This window comes from Lontra canadensis, unplaced genomic scaffold (genome assembly GCF_010015895.1).
Source record: "Lontra canadensis isolate GAN:19392208 unplaced genomic scaffold, GSC_riverotter_1.0 scaffold54, whole genome shotgun sequence".
Taxonomy (NCBI): Eukaryota; Metazoa; Chordata; class Mammalia; order Carnivora; family Mustelidae; genus Lontra; species Lontra canadensis.
Window position 1 is genome coordinate 10,748,683 of NW_022631048.1, and position 20,891 is coordinate 10,769,573.

The following is a 20,891-nucleotide window of genomic DNA, read 5'->3' on the forward strand; positions in this document are numbered from 1 at the left end:
GATGGTGAGGGACAGAGTGACCACTCATCTTTCTCACCCCAAACAAGTAACTTCAGTTTTATTTGCATTTCACATTTTCATAATTAAAACCATTCTATATAAAATATTTTAAATAATTGTGTTGAGTGACAATTGCACAAATTAGATGGATTTTCCTGGGGTAGATAACACATTTAACCTGCTCAAAAAAATCAAGGAAAAAACTATTAATAATATTTTACCACCTTCCCATCAGTCTCCTTCTTGGCCATTGTCCTGTTCTGCAAAAGTAGGGACTTCCCTGACCTTTTTTTTTTTTTTTTTTTGGAAAGAGAGAATATGCATGCAACTGGAGAGGGGGTGAGGGGGTGAGGGGGCAGAGGGAGAGAGAGAGAGAGAGAGACAATCTTAAGCAGGGTCCATGCCCAGCACAGTACCCAATGCAGGGCTTGATCTCACAGCCTGAGTTCATGACCTGAGCCAAAATCAAGAGTTGGTTGCTTAACTCACTGAGCCACCTAGGCACCCCATGGCTTCCCTCACTTCTAATTGAATAGAATATATGACCGTTCTTGAACCATATACAATAACCACGTAAGGGAGGTTTAGAGTATTAACATGTTTCTTTTTCTGGGCTGTTTTATTCAACATCATGTTTGTGCAATTGATTCACATTTTAAAAAATAATATTATAGAATGCACTTGAGTTAATGGAAATTTGAATTATTTTTAGCTCAAGAAATATTATAAGTAGTGCAATGAGCATACTCGAGTTTTGGTGAACATATGTTTGTTTTTCTGTTGGAGTGGAATTTGAGAACTGCACAACATGCATACATTCAGCTTTAATAAATGCCACTGGGTTTTCCAAAGTGGTTGCACCAATGTACATTCTCGATGACAGTGATTGGAAGTACCAGTGGATAAACATCTTTGCATATCCATGACACTTGAATTTTAGCTGTTTTGATGGAAATGTTTTGATGATTCAGGGTAGTTTGAATTTGCATTACTTGTGACCATGAGTAATCATTAACCTTTTGGCTATGCCCTTTTCTGAATATCTATTTTTCTGTTAGGTTGTCTATATTTTCCTTATTGATTTATACAGCTAAAAAATATGAAAGGTACAAATACAGTGCCATATATAGGCGTTACAAATATCTCCTTTCGCTCTGTGTGATGATTCTTATTTCTCTTAGAGGAGGCATGTGATGAAGTTATTGATTTGAAGGTAGTCCAGGAGTGGGGAAACTTTTTCTCTAAGGACATGAGAGCAAATATTTTCAGCTTTAATGATACACTTGTCTTGATCACATCTACCTAACTCTGCTGATGTAATGTAGAAGGAGCCACTGGGCAATATATAAGCAAATGAGTATGATTGTATGCCAACAAAATGTTATTTATGACATTAAAATTTAAATTTCATATAATTTTCAAGTGACATGAAATAGTGTTCTTCTTACGATTTTTCCAACTGTTGAAAAATGTAGAATCCATTCTTATCTCAAAATATCTCAAAATGTTGGGTCAGATTTGACCCATGAGTTTGCCAATCCCTAATATAGCATAAACATCAAGTATTTTCTGTATAGGTAAGGACTGAGAAGAGTGGTTTATGGGCATCTTTGCCTAGGGACATCAATTTTAATTTTAGCTGTTCTGATCAATCTATATTAATAATTCAGTGTTGCTTTATTCTCCTGTTAATTTTTTTGTTGACTTTTCTATTCACTTAAATAGAATAGATAAATATGATATTGTATATATGAAATACACAAGAACTTTGTCACTATATTAAACACAATTACTTTAGTGCCTATATTTAACAATTCCATATAACTAAACCATCTGTTATGCTATTTCTATTGTCTGTTTTTCTCTAGGATTTTGTCACTTGATCTATTATGGTTGTGTGCCTGGTAAGGTGTTATTGAATATTGACTATGAGAATCCTTCTCCCAGCAGGATTTAAATTTTCTTCTGGTAGATGGTTATCATTCTAATCCAGTGCATTAATTAGCTGATAAGATGTGGTTTTAATGTTTTCTTAGTTTAAATTTATGTATTTCTGTTTATTATTACTTGTAGATGGTAGCCCTTCATGAATTTAACTGAAAGCCTTGGATGTTTCTCAATGTCTCTATTATGTTGACAGGACTTGAACTTCATGTTTTTTTTCTGCTAGGATTATGAAATTACCAACATCTGCTCAAGCTTTTCCAACTAAGGTTGCTAAGGTGAATTGCCAAGTGCCTTGTACTGAAAAACATAGTTGAATTTTGGACTCAATCTCTCCATTCCCTGTATTTTGGTTTTTACTGGTAGATCTTTACCGGTAACTATTCAATCCACTGGAACAAACTTTTTTCAATGATATTCAGTTTCTCTAAGAGTTTCAGTAGGATGTTTAGGTTCATACAAGTTAAACCTTCATGACTGGAAAACAAACTCCATTCCTTAGGCAATTGTGAATCCTCCCTCCTTTTTTGGGGTACTGAATTAATATTATATGCACTTTCTTTAAAATTGTATAATATACTTAATTTCATGGATGTAAATTCTCATTTCGAAAACTTTCAAATTGTTTCCACATTAGAGCTTTCCCATTTGGATTTTTAAACTTATTGGAGTTTGTGATTCCTTTCTTTATTTCAGTTTCTCTCTTTGAATGAGACGATCTACAATTCCCATATTCCCTACTATTGTATTGTGCTGGGTTTTTTTGTTTTTTGTTTTTTCAATTTTATAGTTTCATAGGCCCATAAATGGAAAAGAATTTTGCTCCAGGATGGGTTATAATGAGTTTCACCCATACCAGAGTTAGACGATGAGACATGAGACCTTTAAGCTAAGGATGTTTAGATGGAATTTTGGTCATGGGTTGATGTTGTAATGTGCTAAGAGTTGGAGAGATGTTGGCACGATGTGAATATATTTTCCACATAGAGTGGACATGAATCTTTGAGAGCTATAAGGTGGACTATGACATGCTGAATAGTGGTTCCCCCAAGATGTCCATGTCCTAATGTCCAGACAGCATGAATGTTTCTTCACATGGTACTAGGAATTTCACAGCTACAATTAATTCCACAGCTCAAGATTTCACAGAGATCTTGAAGTGAGATTATTCTGGATTATCTAGGTAAGGCTTAAATTCTCACAGAGGTTCTTATATGACAGAGGCAAAAAGGTCAAGTAAAGAAAAGGGTGAAGTAATGATGGAACAAAAAGAGACTTGAACATGTTTTGCTATTGGCTTCCAAGATGGAGGAAGGAGTCAAGGTCCAAAAAGTGCAGTCCTAGAAGCTAAAAGAGGAAAAGGAATGGACTCTCCTGTGGGGCCTCTAGAGTGAGTGTGATCCTGTTAACACCGTGGATTAGCTCCGTAAGATCCATTTCAGACTTCTGACTTTCAGACTGTAAAGGAACAAAGTTGTGTTGTTTTCAGCCACTAACTATGCTCTGATTTGTTATAGTAACAACAACAACAAGAAGTTAATACAGATTGAGGTATCATACGACTCTTCTCTGTTGTTACTTTGGGAAAAATTCTTGGGTAAAAAAGATGTTATCTTAAGTATTTAAAAATTATTTCCCAAATGTGTTGAGTAAGTTCCTTTGCTAATTAGTTTTAATGAATGGAGGGATGGATTGTCTAGAAATAGTAGCATGCATTATTTATGTCTTATCAAGTGGTTCCTATAAACATTTACCTAGTTCCAGTTGTTCTGATTTTTAACAATGTAATAAACCGAAGGAATTTTTTCCCCAAATGTTTTTTACTTTCATTTCCTTGCAACTATTACTCTACCTCTCTTCTTCATCACAATCAAAATTCTTGAAAGTGTTCCCAGAATGTGTTCATCTGATTACTCCACTCTCCTCAAAATTGAAATTTAATGGATATCTTTTAGTTTTTAATTTGTTACTCAAGAGTAGGTGACATTATTGACCACTCTTCGTTTTTAAACTAGTTTTGTTAGGAACCCAATGGTTCCCTAATATCTTGGATTAATTTAATCTCCAACCAATTGCTCTTTATTCATTTGGAAAACTAATTTTCATTTAGATGGATGTTACTTATCGGCAATATTTACTGTTTGATTATGATCTTTTTAAATCCTCTTTGTTAATCATTTTCCCTGGGAATAACCATGCCCACAAAAAAAGAGGTTTCCATACCTCTTAATTGTCCATACTGCTAAGGGTGTAACTCTAAAACCAAGTTTAAGTCCTGCTCTGAGCTCAAGACTATATTGAGCTGCCTGTCTCTCTTAAGTATATATTAAAAAAAATGCATCTCATACTCCATATGTTGAAGTCCACATAGACATTCCCCAGGATTTCCACTGTAGACAGTGATGGCACCACCATTCTTCTGCCACAAAGACAGACAGATACCTGGGTTTCAGACTTGTATCTGCTCCCTCGCTTCTCATGTCCAGATCCAAATCAACCTCATTTCTAGACTCAAAACCATTCATTTTTATTTTTTAGCCATCTTTAATGATCTGGTTCCAAGATACCACCATCACTCATCTGGATTACAACTTCATACTCTGGGCTGTGGCCAGAGTATTTTCAATGCATATCTGATGAAGCTCCACATTAATGGCTATGGTGAAACACTTCCACAGGCTCTCATTGAACAGGTAAAGACAAAGTCCCCTACTGTGCCGCACGGAGTTATTTCTAGTCCGCATACGACTGATCTCTCCAGCACAATGTCTTCTGTCCTCCTCTTTTCTCCCAACACTGTGAGGCTCTTACATTTGCCTTTTTTCAGTTCCTTGTACCCCTCATGTCTCCTCTGTCAGAAGGTCTTTTTGCATGTTGTTTGCTCCTCCACGAATGGTTCTCCCAATCTACTTTCCACCTTTCAACAGTCTACTCCCATACATTGGAAAACCTGGATAACTTCCCTCATCATTCAGACCCCAGTGCTCATTTCCCAAGGAACTGTTCCCTAACTGTACCCCTCATACTCACCCCTTTCCTCAGCAAACATTTTCCCTTACTTTGTAGCACGTGCCAAATTGTAATATTGCAACTTTTCTTAATCATTTGCTTAGAACCAGTTTCAGCTTACCTTAAGAGCACTGAAAGTATGGACCAAGGATACTGGCTTGCTTTTCATTCAATATTTTGTCCTTATTGTAATACTTGATACTTGATGGATACTTGCTAAGGGCTTGTTTAAATAATTCAGGAAAGGATGAGTGGGACAGAAAGAACACCTGTGCTTTATTCACTTTGACATTGATCTAGAACAAGTCTTGATAAAAACTCAAAGTGAGATTCCTTATATTAAGAAAAATGACTTCACATTTAATCTTTTTTTTTTTTTTTGCCTTTCATATCCTCCATTAGTTTAAACTGAATTCACATTTTATAATGCATGATTTTGGCAAAGAAGATAAAAGATCCCTTCTATTCAGAATAATATATCACAAATTATCTCTGCCATTTTTTCTTAACCCTCTCCCTTTCTCATGTTAATAATTGAAATAATGTCTATTAAATACATGAGTAATAAAGAGGTGCTCATTTCCTTGAATAGACATGTCAGCATTTCATTTAAGAAGTGCTATCTTTATATTTCCAGGTTATTGACAAAAAATAGGCAATGGTGAGAAATTACTTGTAAGGTGGCTGATATTTTTATGCAGACACAGTGATAGATTAGTGGTAAGATGTTATATGATTTTTAAGTGAGACATTGGGTTCTCGCTTCTAGTACTACTTAAGTTTTTAAGTATTCATGTAACTTTTTTCATGTTGTTCCATCTCTTGGTAGCCTTTCTTCTCTAAACATAAAAGTTTAGATTAGATGATTGTCATAACAGTATAGTAAATAATTTGCCCCAAAAGTTTCCAGGAAAATAAATTGGAAAGGATGATGGTTTTGGTAAAGAGGTAGCTATTGATGGCTTACTTAATTGCAGAAAAAAGGGGCCCATATATTGGAATGGCAGGGATTTAGGTTTTAGATAAGCTATCAAAAATAGAGTTTGTGATAGGTCCTCATCTGTGTCAGAAGGTCTCTGATCATAAGTGAGTAGTACTTCAATAACATTTACCTTATTATAAAAACACAGCAGCTATGAAACTTTGAATTTTCATAGGGAAGTATAATATTTAAGCATGCCATTGAATCAAAGTAATATTTCTTGGTTGTTTGATATCTGCCATGTCATAACTTGGCTGTTCTTCTAAAATACTGAGTTTCCTCTTTGCTCTCTCTATTTGATTTATGTGCACAATTCTCCTCATTTTACAATTTGGAGAACAATGTCTCTAGAGTTGAAAGAACTGTCCAAAGGTCACAGAGATTTCAAACATGTTGAACTAAGTCTTCTGATTCCGTGACTCCTCTTGGGTGTGTTTCTGTGGAAGACAGCAGAGAGGTGAAGTACAGGGGTGAACATTTGTGTGGCGTATGGAAAGTTCCCCTCACTTGAGGATTTGCAAACACCCAAAGCAGTGGTGTAGGGAAAAGACCAGAGTGAGATTTCAGCTTTTATCTTTGTCTCTAGTGTGTGATCTTGTCAGACATTTACCATCTCCAGACCTCAATAGCATCATTTGTAAAGAGTTTGGCCTCTGTGAACTCAGAGGTTCTATGAAGGTCTGTAATTCAATCAATACTGCAACTGCCAGGCAAAGCTGCACCTACTCAAATAAAACAATCTTGCTAAGCACAGGGAGTGTGATGCATGGAGAGAGCTTCACTAACAATCTAATTTATTGATACCAAATGTTGTATCTCCTTGTTTTCTCCTAGGGAGACATAAAGCTGATAAATCGTTTGAATTGGAATTAGATTCTTTATACTTATTATCCATAAAGAAATGACCTTTTATATCACTAGTGTATTTTGTGTGTTTATCAATCAATCAAGTTTTTTTTTTTAATCAAAAACCCTATTCCTTCATAAGAAGAAAAGGGCAGAAAAAAAAAAGGGCGGGGGGATTCAGCAGCAGTCCAAAGACTATTTCAAAGCTGTTAATATTTGACTCTGGATTGACTTCCATCTCTCCAAGCTGTGATTCCATAATTTCCATTTAGAACAAAGCACAAAGACTAAAATTTGGTAAGAGTTAAACGCTCTTCAGGAATGTGTTTATGAAATCCCACTTCACACCCACCATGATGGTTACAATGGAAAAAGTCAGATAGTGACTAGCATGGACAAGGATGTGGAGACACTGAAACCCTCATGCAGTTTTGGTGGTTATGTAAAATAGTGTAGTCCCTTGGGAAAACAGTCTGGCAGCTTCTCAAATGACTAAAGATAGAGTTACCTTGTAACCCAGCAATCCTACTCCTGAGTGTCTACCCAAGAGAAGGGAAGGCATGTGTCCACACAAAACCTTGCATACAGATGTTTATAGCAGCATTGGTCATACAAGCCTCATGATAAAAACAATGTATATGCTCATCAAATAGCAAATAGCTAAACGTAATCTGATCGATCAATACAATGGAATATTGTTCAGCTATAAGAAGAAATGAAGTTCTGATTCATGCTAAAATATGAATGAGTCCTGAAAGCATGATGCTAAATGAAAGAAACCAGTCACAAAAGACCACATTTTATATCGTTCCACTCACAGGAAATATTCAGAATGAAGAAATCTATAGATACTGTTGTAGACTAGTGGTTACTTAGCTCTGGATGGAGGGTGATAGGGTGATGAGTAGGGTGTAAATGAGGCTTGCCTTCTGGGGCAATGACAATGCTCTAAATTTGACTGTAACAATGGTTATAACTATCTGTGAATATACTAAGAACAAATGAAGTATATGTTTTAAATGAGTGAATTATATGGTATAAATTATATTTCAATAAAGCCTTCTTAAAACAAAACAAAACAGAAGAATAAAAGCTGAGGGGAGGTTTTTAAGTTAAAATGAAATAGTAATACTTTCTTAAATTTTTTTCCAAGACTTTTTGATGAAAAAACCCATAAGCCCCCTTAAATACGCTCAGTTGAAACCGCTCGCTGGGAAACTTACAGATTTTGATAAAGGTGAATCATGAAACATAATCTTGGTTGCTACAGTTTGCATGTTAGGAAACTGCACCAGGAGGTACAGAAAAAGCTGGGACAGCTATGGATCAGGAGCTAGCTGGGGAAATCTGGGCAGGAAAGGATCTTTATAGTCAAGTATTTTTCAAGTTGAATCCCAGAGTCATCCCAGGTTAAGATCAATGGCTTATTGGAGTCTAACCGCAGAGATGAGTGGCCCCCAAAGTTTTGGGAATTTTTTCCAGTGTCAGGTAGCATCTCAGAGAGTTGTATGCAGAGATCCACAGAGAACAATCTTCTAGAAGGACCTTGACCTGGAAGGAAGGCAGTACCACACAGTCTGATTCTTTGCTCTGTCTGGCCCTGGTGTGACTCGAACCTCAGATACTGCTATGAGGGCCAAGAAGGTAAGGACAGAGACACAATGCCTGAACACAAGAAATGAGTGTGGTTTTCTAGAGTTTGGCTACAAAGTAACCATGTCCAAAAGTGTGATCATGGAAACTGGACTTTCAGAAGATAAACACAGTGAAGATCATATTCTCAGAGAAAATCAGAGAGAGATTGAAAGGTATTTGTTGTTTCCTAGACCTTACCACACATGTACATAGATCATCTTCTGTACAATTATTTTTCAGTGTCTGTTACCCTGCCCTCGCACCCACACTTCATTTATACTCACGGGGATAGAGACTTTGTCTTGTTTATCATTGTAGTCTGCTGCGCTTGATAAACAGTGAGCAGCCAGTAAATATTTGTTGAGTACATGCGTGAATGCTTGAATGAATGAATAAATGAATCAGGGACTGATGTTCAAAGAGAGACCTAGAACTCATGTCTATACTTGAAATGAGAATTCATTCAGAAATTTATGACCCACCAACTAGCAATATATATATCACCTACTTTATATATATATATATATATATGTATATATATATATATACATATATATATATATATTAGAGAGAGAGAGAGAGAGAGAGTGTGTGTGTGTGTATGTGTGTGTGAAAGGGGAGAAGCAGAAGGGGAGGGAGAGAGAGGAAGAATCTCAAGCAGGCTCCCCACTGAGTTTTGAGCCTGAGGCAAGTCTCAAATCCAGGACCCCGAGATTATGACCTGAGCTCAAACCAAGAGTCAAATGTTTGACCAACTGAACTACCCAGGTGCCCCAAGTAGGTTATATTTTTAAACACTTGGAGCTTAATATGGCTTTCATATCTTTGTTCATTTAATTAGCACTACTGTCTTACAGAGTTTGTACCGTGATTCCCATCTGAAGATGAGAAAAATGGAACTCCCTATGTGACAAAGTTAGGATACACATTAGGGTCTCCTGACTTCACAATTCATAGCACTTGCACTTGATATCTTAGTGTTTAAAATGCACTGAGAGGATAATGATGGTTGAGGGATCTTACTAGAAGCATTTGAAGTGGGGCACCTAGATCCTAGTACAGGTACTTTCATAACTTTCCCCCGAAGTCTCCCTCTTCCCCCAAATCACCATGATCTCAGTCCTTCTCTTCCTTCTCTTGAACAAATAATGGTTCCATACATGTTAAATTACCAGTTATGATCCTCCTCTATACCTAAATGTATAGGTCCCTTACCATTCTTTCCCTACCCTCCACAGCAATGTGCTGGTCCAAACATTAAGCAGTAAAGCACAGCAGGAAGTCTTTCAGAGTGCCTGGTGGGTGACAGCAGAGAATCCCATATCCTAGATCGCATGTCTTGTCACTTGTTATTGTGTGATGACTCCCAGCACCTACAATGTGCAGCACAAACCCCTGGGCATGCATGACACGTGAGACTTTCTGAGGTATAATCTTGCCTACTACCACTCCACCTGATGTCTTTCACTGTTGTCTCCCAAACAAGAATTCTTTGACCTTTCATGTTTTTGTGTTGATGCAGACACTTTGCCCTCTGACATGCTGATGTTATTCTTGAAGAAAGTACTGTGTCTTGTTCATTTCCCTGACCTAAGCTTTAGTGGACTCCCTGCATATAAGAAGAGCTCAGAAAATATTTGCCAGTGTGGTCATTCATGTTTGTGAAGAATACTTATGGAATAACCTCCCCATGCCATGTCACTGGGCTTAATATTGATTATGCAAATTTGAATTGGGCATGGTTCTTGATTCAATGAATATGGATCAAATACTTTATTTTAATTGGGACAACAGGCAAGACAGCACATGGGTGACGTATTTAAGAAGGATATGTGGGCCCCCTGAGTGGCTCAGCCAGTTAAGTGTCCAGCTCCTGATTTCAGCTCAGGTCATGATCTCAGGGTTGTGAGATTGAGCCCCATGTTGGGTTCCATGCTCAGTGCAGAGCCTGCTTGAGATTCTCTCTCTTTCTCTCTCCCTCTATCCCTCTCTGCGCTCTCTCTCTCTATATATATATATATAAATTGATTAAATCTTAAAAAAAGAAGGATATGTACCAAGTTTTAACAGTAGTGAAGTCAGGTATATGGTAAAAGTTTCCAGAAAGAGGAGATGTTTAATCTAATCCATGTCAGTGGCTAGCAAGACCAATAGCGTGCATCTCTTCCCACCTTTAGCAATGTCACACCAGTAGGACGCAGTCAGTCCCTAGGAAATATTTATACTATTGATATGGAAAGACACTGCATAGTAGGACTCCTCACCCCCTCCTGGAGAGACCGTATGTCTCATTTGAAGCACGAGATTTAATTTATGGAAGTGACTAACAACTCAGAGATGCTGGGGCTATTTTTATTACTTGCATTCTCCCGGGGAAGACATCAGGTTTTGTTTAAGAAGCACAAGCAGGAGCAAAGGGAAAGTCTGCTCCAAAGTCTTTATTGAGATTCACTCAGGAAAGGCAAAGTGGGGCAGCAGAGTGAGCTAGTTTGAGTGACTACAGAGGGCTTTGCGCTGTGGGATGGTCTCTAGTTGCCTAGTGGTCCCGAAATTTAGAGTAGGGGGAATAGAGGCTTGGTGAAAAGGGGGATCTTCATGGTTATACACTCAGGGATGGCTGGTTTGCTTACTTAAGACATGCTCTTTAGAGCCCTTTGCTAAGGACTAGCTAGCCTTGGGAGGGCCAGAGTCTCCTTGGCCAGCATGCCTTTGAAGATGTCAAAACATCATAAAATACAGAAAAGAAAACTCATGATAAATGCACAGCAGGCAAATCTCCACCAGAATGCTGCAGGTCATAATGGAGGAACCCAGGAAGACGTTCAGAACGGAAGTAGACACAACTAATAGAGATAGGACACAAAGACAGTGAAGGTGCTCGGGTCCATGACCCCCCGGGAACACACACTCAAAAACAGACACCTGTTTGTCTCGTGGGTGAACAGATTACTCAAGAACACAGGCGATGCCTCATGTTTACAGGAGAAAGGGAAGACTTTGTTTTGACACGATGAGACGTTTTGACATGAGAATGACAGCAGCGATGTCTGGCAGGTGTGTGTGTCTGTTACTGCACCAGGAGCTCAGGGCACATATCTGGGGTGTAGAGATAGTGAATCAAAGGTGGCATTTTCACTGTGTGCCACATTCTGCCGCAGGTAGTTATAACATAGAACACATTACAGAGCTTCTCGACCAGTTATGTGTTTGGTAACACGGCCCCTAACTTTACAGATCAGGAATGGGGCAATCAAGAACCATTTAGGTCTGCAGAGCAAGAACCCCGGGGAGTCTGGTCTTGAAAGAAATCCTAGATCCCAACCCCCTCTCTGGAGATGCTTCAAAGTCATCTGGTGGTACAGCTTCTCAGAAACCAGGTAGAGATATCTCAAAAGTTATTTTACAGGGTCAAATAAGATAGTTATTGTTGATTTATATCATACCATCCATATATATTCATTCATTAACCTAACAAGCTATTAAGCAGTTAATTCATGGGGTACCTGGGTGGCTCAGTCAGTTAAGCATCATATTCTTGATCTCAGCTCAGGTCTTAATCTTAGGGTTGTGAGTTCCAGCTCTGCATTGGGCTCCCGCTGGGCATGGAAACTTCTTTAAAAAAAAAAAAGGAAATTAACTCATGTGAAATACTAGTTGGCACAGAAAAGCATAAATAAGCAAATGGCATCATCCAACTCTGTTATAAACTGGAAATACACATGCTTCCTTTTGTTGGTGTCACAGTGGAGTAAAATAAGAAGGCAAAATCAAACCAAGGCTGTGAGTGTAGGAAGGGGAGTCAGGAATGTTGGGGAGGAGCCATAATTCAAACAGATGCTGGACTGAGAGCTCACTATGTGATGTGGATAAAAGCCTCCTTACCTTAATCAGTCCGTTCATCTCTGCAGGCCTGTTTCTCCACCTGGGGAATGGAGGTAACCCCTGCTTGCAGATTGATGCCAGGAAGGATCTGAGGTCCCCTACTTGCAAGGTATCAAGTTCAGCCCCCACAGGTGCTTGAATGCTGGGAGGACACCCACGATCCAGAGTCAGAGTCAAAGCACTTTTCTCTATAAAATGCAGCAGTGGCCTCTGTCATGTATCCCAGCCAGGTCCCCTTTGTCCAAGCCAAATGTATAGGACACAGCCCAGGTGGGGGCAGTGTACACAGTAGGTTTGTTTCTCTCACAGGTGAGGAAGCTGGAGCTTCAGAAAATCAAATTTCACACCACGAAAAGTCATCTGAACTTTGCCCCAGAGGGAGACATTATTTTATGACAGTGATAAAGCTACTTTCTTCTTCCGCGGAAGAGATGGTCTTCCAAGGCTGTTGGTGGAATGACCAACCTTGAAGAGATTATGTAGAAGAAAGAGCTACCAGTGTCTCTGCTCACAAGCTCTACAGAACCATTAGACCAGGAAGGATGGTCACCCCCAAATGTCCTGCACTTGCCTTTGCCTTCACTTCTGGCGAGTTTTTCTAAGAGCAGGCCATTTCCTCTGATGCTTTGATTCGTTTGACCAACACAGAATCAGGCCAAGTCTGTTCAACACGTTCCATGTAGCACTTGCAATGAGACTTCCAGCAGGAGAATAAAGCCCTCCTACGCTATTGGCCTCCACCATGTCCCCAGGCTGCATATACGTTCCCCAAATTCTCAGAATCTGTCTTTGAAAACCCGGTATCTTCCTTTTTACATGTCTGAGTTGACCTTTCCATTTGCCGTAGTGCAAGGATATGTTGGTAAATGCAAAAACTGTAGCCTGGGCCTCAAGGAGGAAGTCCAGGGCAATCCCACAGTCTGTAAGACGCTGGCTAGGGGGGTGGGGCTGACCCAAATGCCATGCAGAGCAGAGGAGTGCCCTTAATCATGTTACCTAAAGTGATGAGATGACTCTCGTGGTGGGGAAAACTGTCAGCTATCCTGGAAGCCCTTCTCATCCTCAGTAAGCAGGACAGCCTCACTTGGATGATCTGTCTCATTATCTCAGGGCTATGTGACCTACTGTTGGCACTTACCTAAACACTGAAGCTTCTTTTACGATTCCCCTCTAAGGAGCAAGTCACTGTGTTTCTGGAAGAGAGGCACATTATAGGCTGGTTTTCACATACAGAGTGAAGTCACGGAGAACACACAGTGTATGGCAGTGACGCTGGCCATTGTCTTCACAAGTGTGACCGCAGGTAGTTAGTGCTCTCATTGTGGTCTCCCAATTAGCTGGTAAACCTCTGGGTTTCCAGTTCACTTTATTAATTCATAGCAATGATATAAATTTATTCATGTTAATAATAATTGGGAAGAGTTCTTGTGTTTTTATAAAGGAGCAGCCAGAAGGCAAGCAGTCCAACCTGTCCTGTGTGTCCATGGGTGGGATAAGACAGGTGGCATTCGTCTACTACAGAAACACTAAGGGCCTATGTGGGGATGGGGTAGGGGCTGCAGGCACAGGTATTCCCAAGTGCAAAAAGAGGCCACCCCTCCAATCTGTTGTTTTTAAATATTTTTATTTAAATCCAATTAATTTAAATAAATTATGTAAATACATTATATAAATAAATTAAAATGTAGTATTAGTTTCAGAGGTAGAGGTCAGTAATTCATCAGTCTTGTATAATACCTAGTGTTCATTAGGTCATGGGCCCTCCTTGATGTCCACACATCACCCAGTTGCCCCATTTCCCCACCTCCCTCTCCTCCAGCAAGCTTCAGTTTGTTTCCTATGATTAAGAGTCTCTTATGGTTTGTTTCCCTCTCAGATTTCATCTTGCTTTATTTTTTCCTCTCTTCCCCTATGATCCTCTGTTTTGTTTCTTAAACTCCACATATCAGTGAGATCATATGATAATTGTCTTTCTCTGACTTGTTTCACTTAGCATAATGCCCTCTAGTTCCACCCATATCATTGCAAATGGCAAGATTTCATTTTTGACTGCTGTGTAATAGTCCATTGCATATATACATATACTATATCTTTTTTATCCATTCATCTTTGGATGGACATCTGGGCTCTTTCCATAGTTTGGCTATTGTGGACATTGCTGCTATAAACTTTGGGGTGCAGTTACCCCTTCTGATCACCACATTTGTGTCTTTGGAGTAAATACCCAGTAGTGTAATTGCTGGATCATAGGGTAGCTCTATTTTCAACTTTTTGAGGAACCTCCATACTGTTTCTTTTATTTGTTTTTTAAGTAGGCTCCATGCTTAATATGGGACTTGAACTCATAACCCTGAGATCAAGAGTCACATGCTCTACTGACTGAGCCAAGCAGGTTCTCCTCCAATAGACTTTTGATGTAGTTAAGGGGATATGGATCAAATCAGAGTCTGAAATATCTGGCAGGGCACACCCAAATTCAGCTAAAGCTCGGGCATCTGTAGCCATTCCTGAGAGTAGTACAGGGTCTTCGCTTGTTGGAGAAAGACTCCAGGGGACAACTCTGAAGATGCAGTTCTTCCTCTATAAATCCTGGGCCCTATGGTGTTTCTCCAAGGGCTGGGGTTCTTGTTCTCCCCCAAATCTGGACATCAATGTCCTTTTCCAAGAGCTTTAACTTCACCTTTTTTCCAGTCACCCGCAAACTTAGCCTCAACCTTTCTCCTGGAAGGGCCATGAGCAAGAGGAACAGGGGGATTTAAAAAAAAAAAAAAGAAAAGAAAAGATATCTAACTAGAATTACATTTAGATTGTTAAGATCCTTTTGTCCCAGGTGTCACCTAGTGGGTGACAACCAGGTTGGCTTGGGATTCCATTAGGGAAAAGTCAGATTCCTCATTGATGGGAATGGCTGGAGTAGAATCCAAAATCTTCAAAGTAAGTCTATATCAATTTCTTACCCTTTGTATCCTGACCTACTAAGAAGTAGCCAAGAGGGTATCATCCCTTTCTGGTGACATCCTCACTCAATGACCAATGACCAAAGTGACTCTTGGACGTGTGGACTGGGAAAAAGGAGGGAGATGGTGTGTTTGGTCTTTTTGAGTTGATTTTTGGGCAGGTCATCCCAAAATTCAATAGTAACAGGCACCGTGTGAATGGCAGGGAAAATGAAAAGGCCATCAAATACTCAACTATCAGCTCATTTTTGAGTGGCTTTCACAATAAACATCTCATTATTGTCAGACATTAGATGGTCTAGAAAACTGAAAACATGACAGATTACTTTCAAGGACTGCAGTGGTGTGGCTGGAGCCCCCTGACCCGACATAACAAGAAGGTAGCCTGACAAAGGGTCCACAGTGGTGAAGCACCAGCTGGGGGTGGGGGTGGGAGGTCAAAGGTCACATGTGGTCCTCAGCCAGGAATGGGTGAGGGACATGCCTTGTGTCACGTGGGCTCCCTTACTGCAAGGCACATCAGTGTCCACTGACTTTTGCACTATGGGTTGGTCTGGAATTCAGAATCTTAACAGTCTCCTGCTGTGTGTAGAGTCTACATCACTGTCTGTGGTGCTGTGTTCACGTGGTGGTGGTCTGAGCCGTTGTGGGCACTGTCTGGTCGGTGCAGCCTCTCGGCAGCTGGACCGCATTTGGTCTCAACAGAGAATGGTCCCTTCTGTGGACACATGAGTGACCCAGAGGGTTCAATCAATAACCATGATTTTCCCACTGTCTTCAGCCTCTCCTTGAGGCTTGGGAGTAATTTATGAGAGAAAAAGAAAACAGGGAAACTGCCCTCTGTCCTGTAACGTTTAACCTGAATTCCACCATAGTTTTTGAATTACAAAGACTAATATTCTGCATAATGTCTGTATCTGGATGATCAACACTCCTAATTTTGTCTTGAAAATCTTGTCTTCCAATTGTTCATTCCTTCATATATGGCTAGATTACAATTTGTATTTCTCTTTTATGTTGGTATAATAGTTTTTTTTGTCCTGCAAGAAAAATTCATCACACACCGTCTTAAAAAAATAAGGACATTACTGCCTCATTGTTAACTAGATTTCCAGAGGAGAGAGAAATTTCATTGATTTATTTGATTTTGATTGCATTTTTTCTTAATGATTTGGTGTTGTCTATTTTTACTCAGTTTAACTTTATTGCTGGTAGACACATGGCTACAGAATTTCTGTCCCTCAAATTCTACCCAGATTATGTCAGAATTAAGAGACCTGTTAATAGAATTCTGACAAATGAGGATGATCTCTCCCAGATCCCCCAACAGGAAACTTCTTACATCTTATTGACCCCAAATCATTTCAACCCTATTCACAGTCTATTCAGTTCCAAAGGGGACAAGAAAGGCTTCTAAATAAGTAGGCTTGTGGAGAGGTTGGGGTTCACACCTGAACCAGATCTGGTCATCTTATTGTGAAGAAATTTAAAAAGATAAAAGAAAAGACACTGAGTAGACCATCCCAAAAAAGCCCAGTTCCAGATATGTGATTTTTGATTCATATGTGCAAAAATAATTAGGAATAAATACTCCCTGTATCTTGTAAATTCTTTTTTTTTTTTAAGATTGTATTTATTTGACAGAGAGAGACACAGTGACAGAGGGAAAACAAGCAGGGGAGTGGGAGAGGGAGAAGCAGGCTTTCTGCTGAAAAGGGAGTCCAAAGTGGGGCTCAATCCCAGAACCCTGGGATCATGACCTGAGCTGAAGGCAGATGCTTAATGACTGAGCCACCTGGGTGTCCCTTTCATAAATTCTTTAGGAAAATAATAGGAAGAACGAGCTATGTAAATTCAAATATCAAGATGGTACTACACTGACTCGAAAGGCAAAGAAACCATAGGAAAGTCACCAGAAAAAATATTTGTTATACATATAAACATAAAAATCCCTTTAAAAAACTGCTGTAATTGAAGTTAGTAACCTGTAAAAATGATTTTATATTATAATTTAGTTGGATTATCTCAGGAATTCAGTGTTGGTTAGACATTCCAAAACTGTATTAATCAAATAAAGGACAAAAGCAATTTAGTCATTTTCACAAATGTGCAAAAAGCGTGAACCAACTCTCCATCCACTCATGATAAAACTCTCAAAAATTCACATTAAAAAAGAACACTCTAACCAATCAAGGGGCTACACAAAAACCTACAGCTACTATATTTCAGGATTAAAGACTTGAATGCTTTGCTCTTATGGGAAACAAGGTAAAGATGTCTGCTTTTCCTGCTTCTACCCAACATGGTTTGGATATTCTAGATAGTGCAATAGGGCCAGCAAAAATAAAATTAAATTAAAAGCACCCTGATTAGAAACATAGTAGTAAAAAAAAATTAAAAATAAAAGAAAGAAAGTAGTAAAATTATCTTTATTCACAGATGACACAACCCTGCATTAAGAAAATCCTAAGGAGGACACCTGGGTGGCTCAGTCAGTTAAACAGATGCCTTCACTCAGGTCATAAAGAATCTCAGAGTCCCAGCCCCACACTGGGCTCCTTGCTTTGTGGGGAACCTGCTTCTCCCTCTCTCCCTCTCCCTGCCCCTCCTCCTGCTTGTGCTCTCTCTTTGTCAAATAAATAAATAAAATCTTAAAAAAAAAAAAAAGAAAAGAAAAGAAAAAGAAAATCCCAAAAGAATCATACTAGAACTAATAAACTCATTTAGCAAGACACAGTATCAATGAAAAAATCAATTGTATTTCTGTATACTAGTAACAAAATATCCAAAACAAGTTACATCCTAGGGCACCTGGAGGGCTCAGTTGGTTGAACATCCAACTCAGGTCATGATCTCGGGTTCATGAGATTGAGCCCCAAGTCAGGCTCCATGCTCAGTAGGAAGTCTGCTTGATATTCCCTCTCTCCTTATCTCTACGCCCTTCCCCTTGCTTGCTCTCCCTCTTTCTCAAATAAATAAATCTTTTAAAAAAGACACTTCCTTTTATACAAGTATCAAAAATAGCAAAAGTACTTATGAATACATTTAACAAAAAAAGTGCAAAATTTGTATAGTGCAAACTACAAAATAGTATTTAGAGACATTTCAGAAGGTGTAAATAAATGGGGAGACACTTGATGTTCATAGGTTGAGAGACTCACATTATCAAGATGGCAATTTTTCTCAAATTTCTTGATAAATTCAAGGCAATCTTTATCAAAAGTTTATTTTAAATCTATATGGGAATGTGAAGGATCTAAACTGGCCCCCTAAATTGAAAAACACTTGAATTGCAATTTCTAATATTGAGAAAGTACCCAATTTCAAAATTTAAATCAACAGTACTCAAAACAATGCATTATTGACATGGGCATAGACATGCATCTTAATGGGACAGAACTGTAAGTCCAGAAAAAAATCACTACATTTATGATCAGTTTTTGACTAAAATACTAAAACAATTCAATATTTATAGGATATTAACTTTTCAACAAAACTGGGCTGGAACTTAAAAAAAAAAAATCCCCCAAAATAAAACAAAGCAGAGAACTCTTATATCTTTGTTTCACTCTATACCACCATACGAAAGTTGAAATCATAAATCGATCTATACTTAGGTGATAAAACTATAAAACTTCTCCAAGAGCAGAATATGGGAAAATCTTCATGATAATGGGAAGGGCAAAGTGTTCTAAGATTCATCATCATAAAACATGATCCATAAGATAATAATTTGATAACTTAAACCTCATCAAACCCAAAGTCTTTTACACTTCAAAGCCCTTGATGAAGAAAGGAAAAGTCAAGCCACAGACCTGAGACGAAATGCTTGCTAATCATCTCTCCGATAAGAGACACACCCAAAAGATATAAGGAGCTTTTCCAATTCTGTGGTAAGAAGCCACAAAGAAACCCATATTTTCATAAGGGCAAATTTTGAGTAGTTATTTCACAAAAAAGATTAAACTCATCCATTATTTAGTAACAAAACGTTTCATTTCCCTTATTATGTTTTCCCAAACTTTCTTCAGCTGTTGATTTTCAATTCCATCCCACTGTGACTAAAAAGCACATGTTACATGATATGAATCTTTTAAAAACTTATTGACACTTGTTTCATGGCCTAACATATGCTCCATTGTAGAAAATGCCGGGAGATACGGGGGTGGAATGTTGGTGCAGGTAATTTCTTGACCAAAGAGTGACTAGCTGGATGGTTGGCTCATTGAATTGCATCCGATGGTGAAGACAGAGTCCATTTCTGCATGGACATGAAATATGCAAATACAAGGACTTGCCAGTGCCCTTCTTGAAATTCTAAGGCCAACAGTCAGTGCATGATTTTGCCAATGAGACCACCAGGCCTCCTTCAGTAAGATTTTGTATTTAGCTGAGTGTCATGTAGAGTTAAAATTAGTTTTTTTTCATAAAATAAAAGCAACAGCATGGAATGCACTTGAGAAGAATGTGTGTCCCGCCACCGTTAGGTGGAATATTTGACAGATAATGTCGGTTAGGCTGTTAATAGAGTGTTTCAAGTCGTCCGTGTTTTTGTTGGCCTTCTGACTGCTTATTCCACACATGAATAGAAGTGGGACATCAAGGTGTCCAACTCTCACTGACAACTGGGGTGCTTTCTTGGAAATCGTTGCTTTGTGCATTGTATACAGAGGCTCTGTTGTTAAGTGCATGCACGTTTATAATCGTTCTGTCTCCTGTGGGACTGATTTTTTAAGATTTATTTATTTGGGGCACCTGGTTGGCTCAGTCGGTTAAGTGTCTGCCTTCAGCTCAGGTCATGATCCCAGGGTCCTGAGATCAAGCCCCCGCATCGGGATCCTTGCTCAGTGGGAAGTCTGCTTCCCTCTTCCTCTCCCCCTGCTTGTTTTCCCTCTTTCGCTATGTCTCTCTCTGTCAAATAAATAAATAAAATCTTTAAAAAGAAAAAGAAAAAGAAAAAGAAAGTTGTTTTTTAGTACATTCAGAGCTACATGAACCTCTCAAGTTGATGTTTCATCAGCACAAAAAGGGAACCATACGTGCTTTAGATTCCCCTGTCCCCCAGAAGGTCACCACAATGTCACCATAAACCCAGGCAACCATGGTCTGCTGTCTGTCTCTAGAAATTTGCCCATCCTGGACATTTTGTGGAGTGGAATTATACAGTCTGTGGTCTTCCATGATGGGCTTTGTTCCCATTATCACAGTGCCCTTAGGTCTGTCCATGCTGTAGCAGGTGTCAAGAACTTCCTTCCTCTGGAAACCGTTCTTCCTTCTTCTGGAAGCATGGCTGGAAACCACTACACTGTACAGATGGGCACATTTCATGTCTGCTACTTGAGGGGCCTCTGGGTTGCCTCCTTGTTTGGGGCTATTTTAAACAGTGCTGTTGTGAACATACTTGTACAGATTTCCATGGACATATGTGCTCACTGCTCACGTGCATACACCTAGAAGTGGAATTGCTGCAAACTCACAGCCTTTGAGAAGCTTCTGGGATGTTTCAACAACAGCACGACAAATTTCCCTCCCCATTAGCTGCATATTAGGGCTCCAAGGTGTCCACCCTCAAGTTGTGTTTGAATTTCCCTGTGGCTGTATGTACCAGAGTCTGTGAAGCCCGTCAGTGTCCTAGG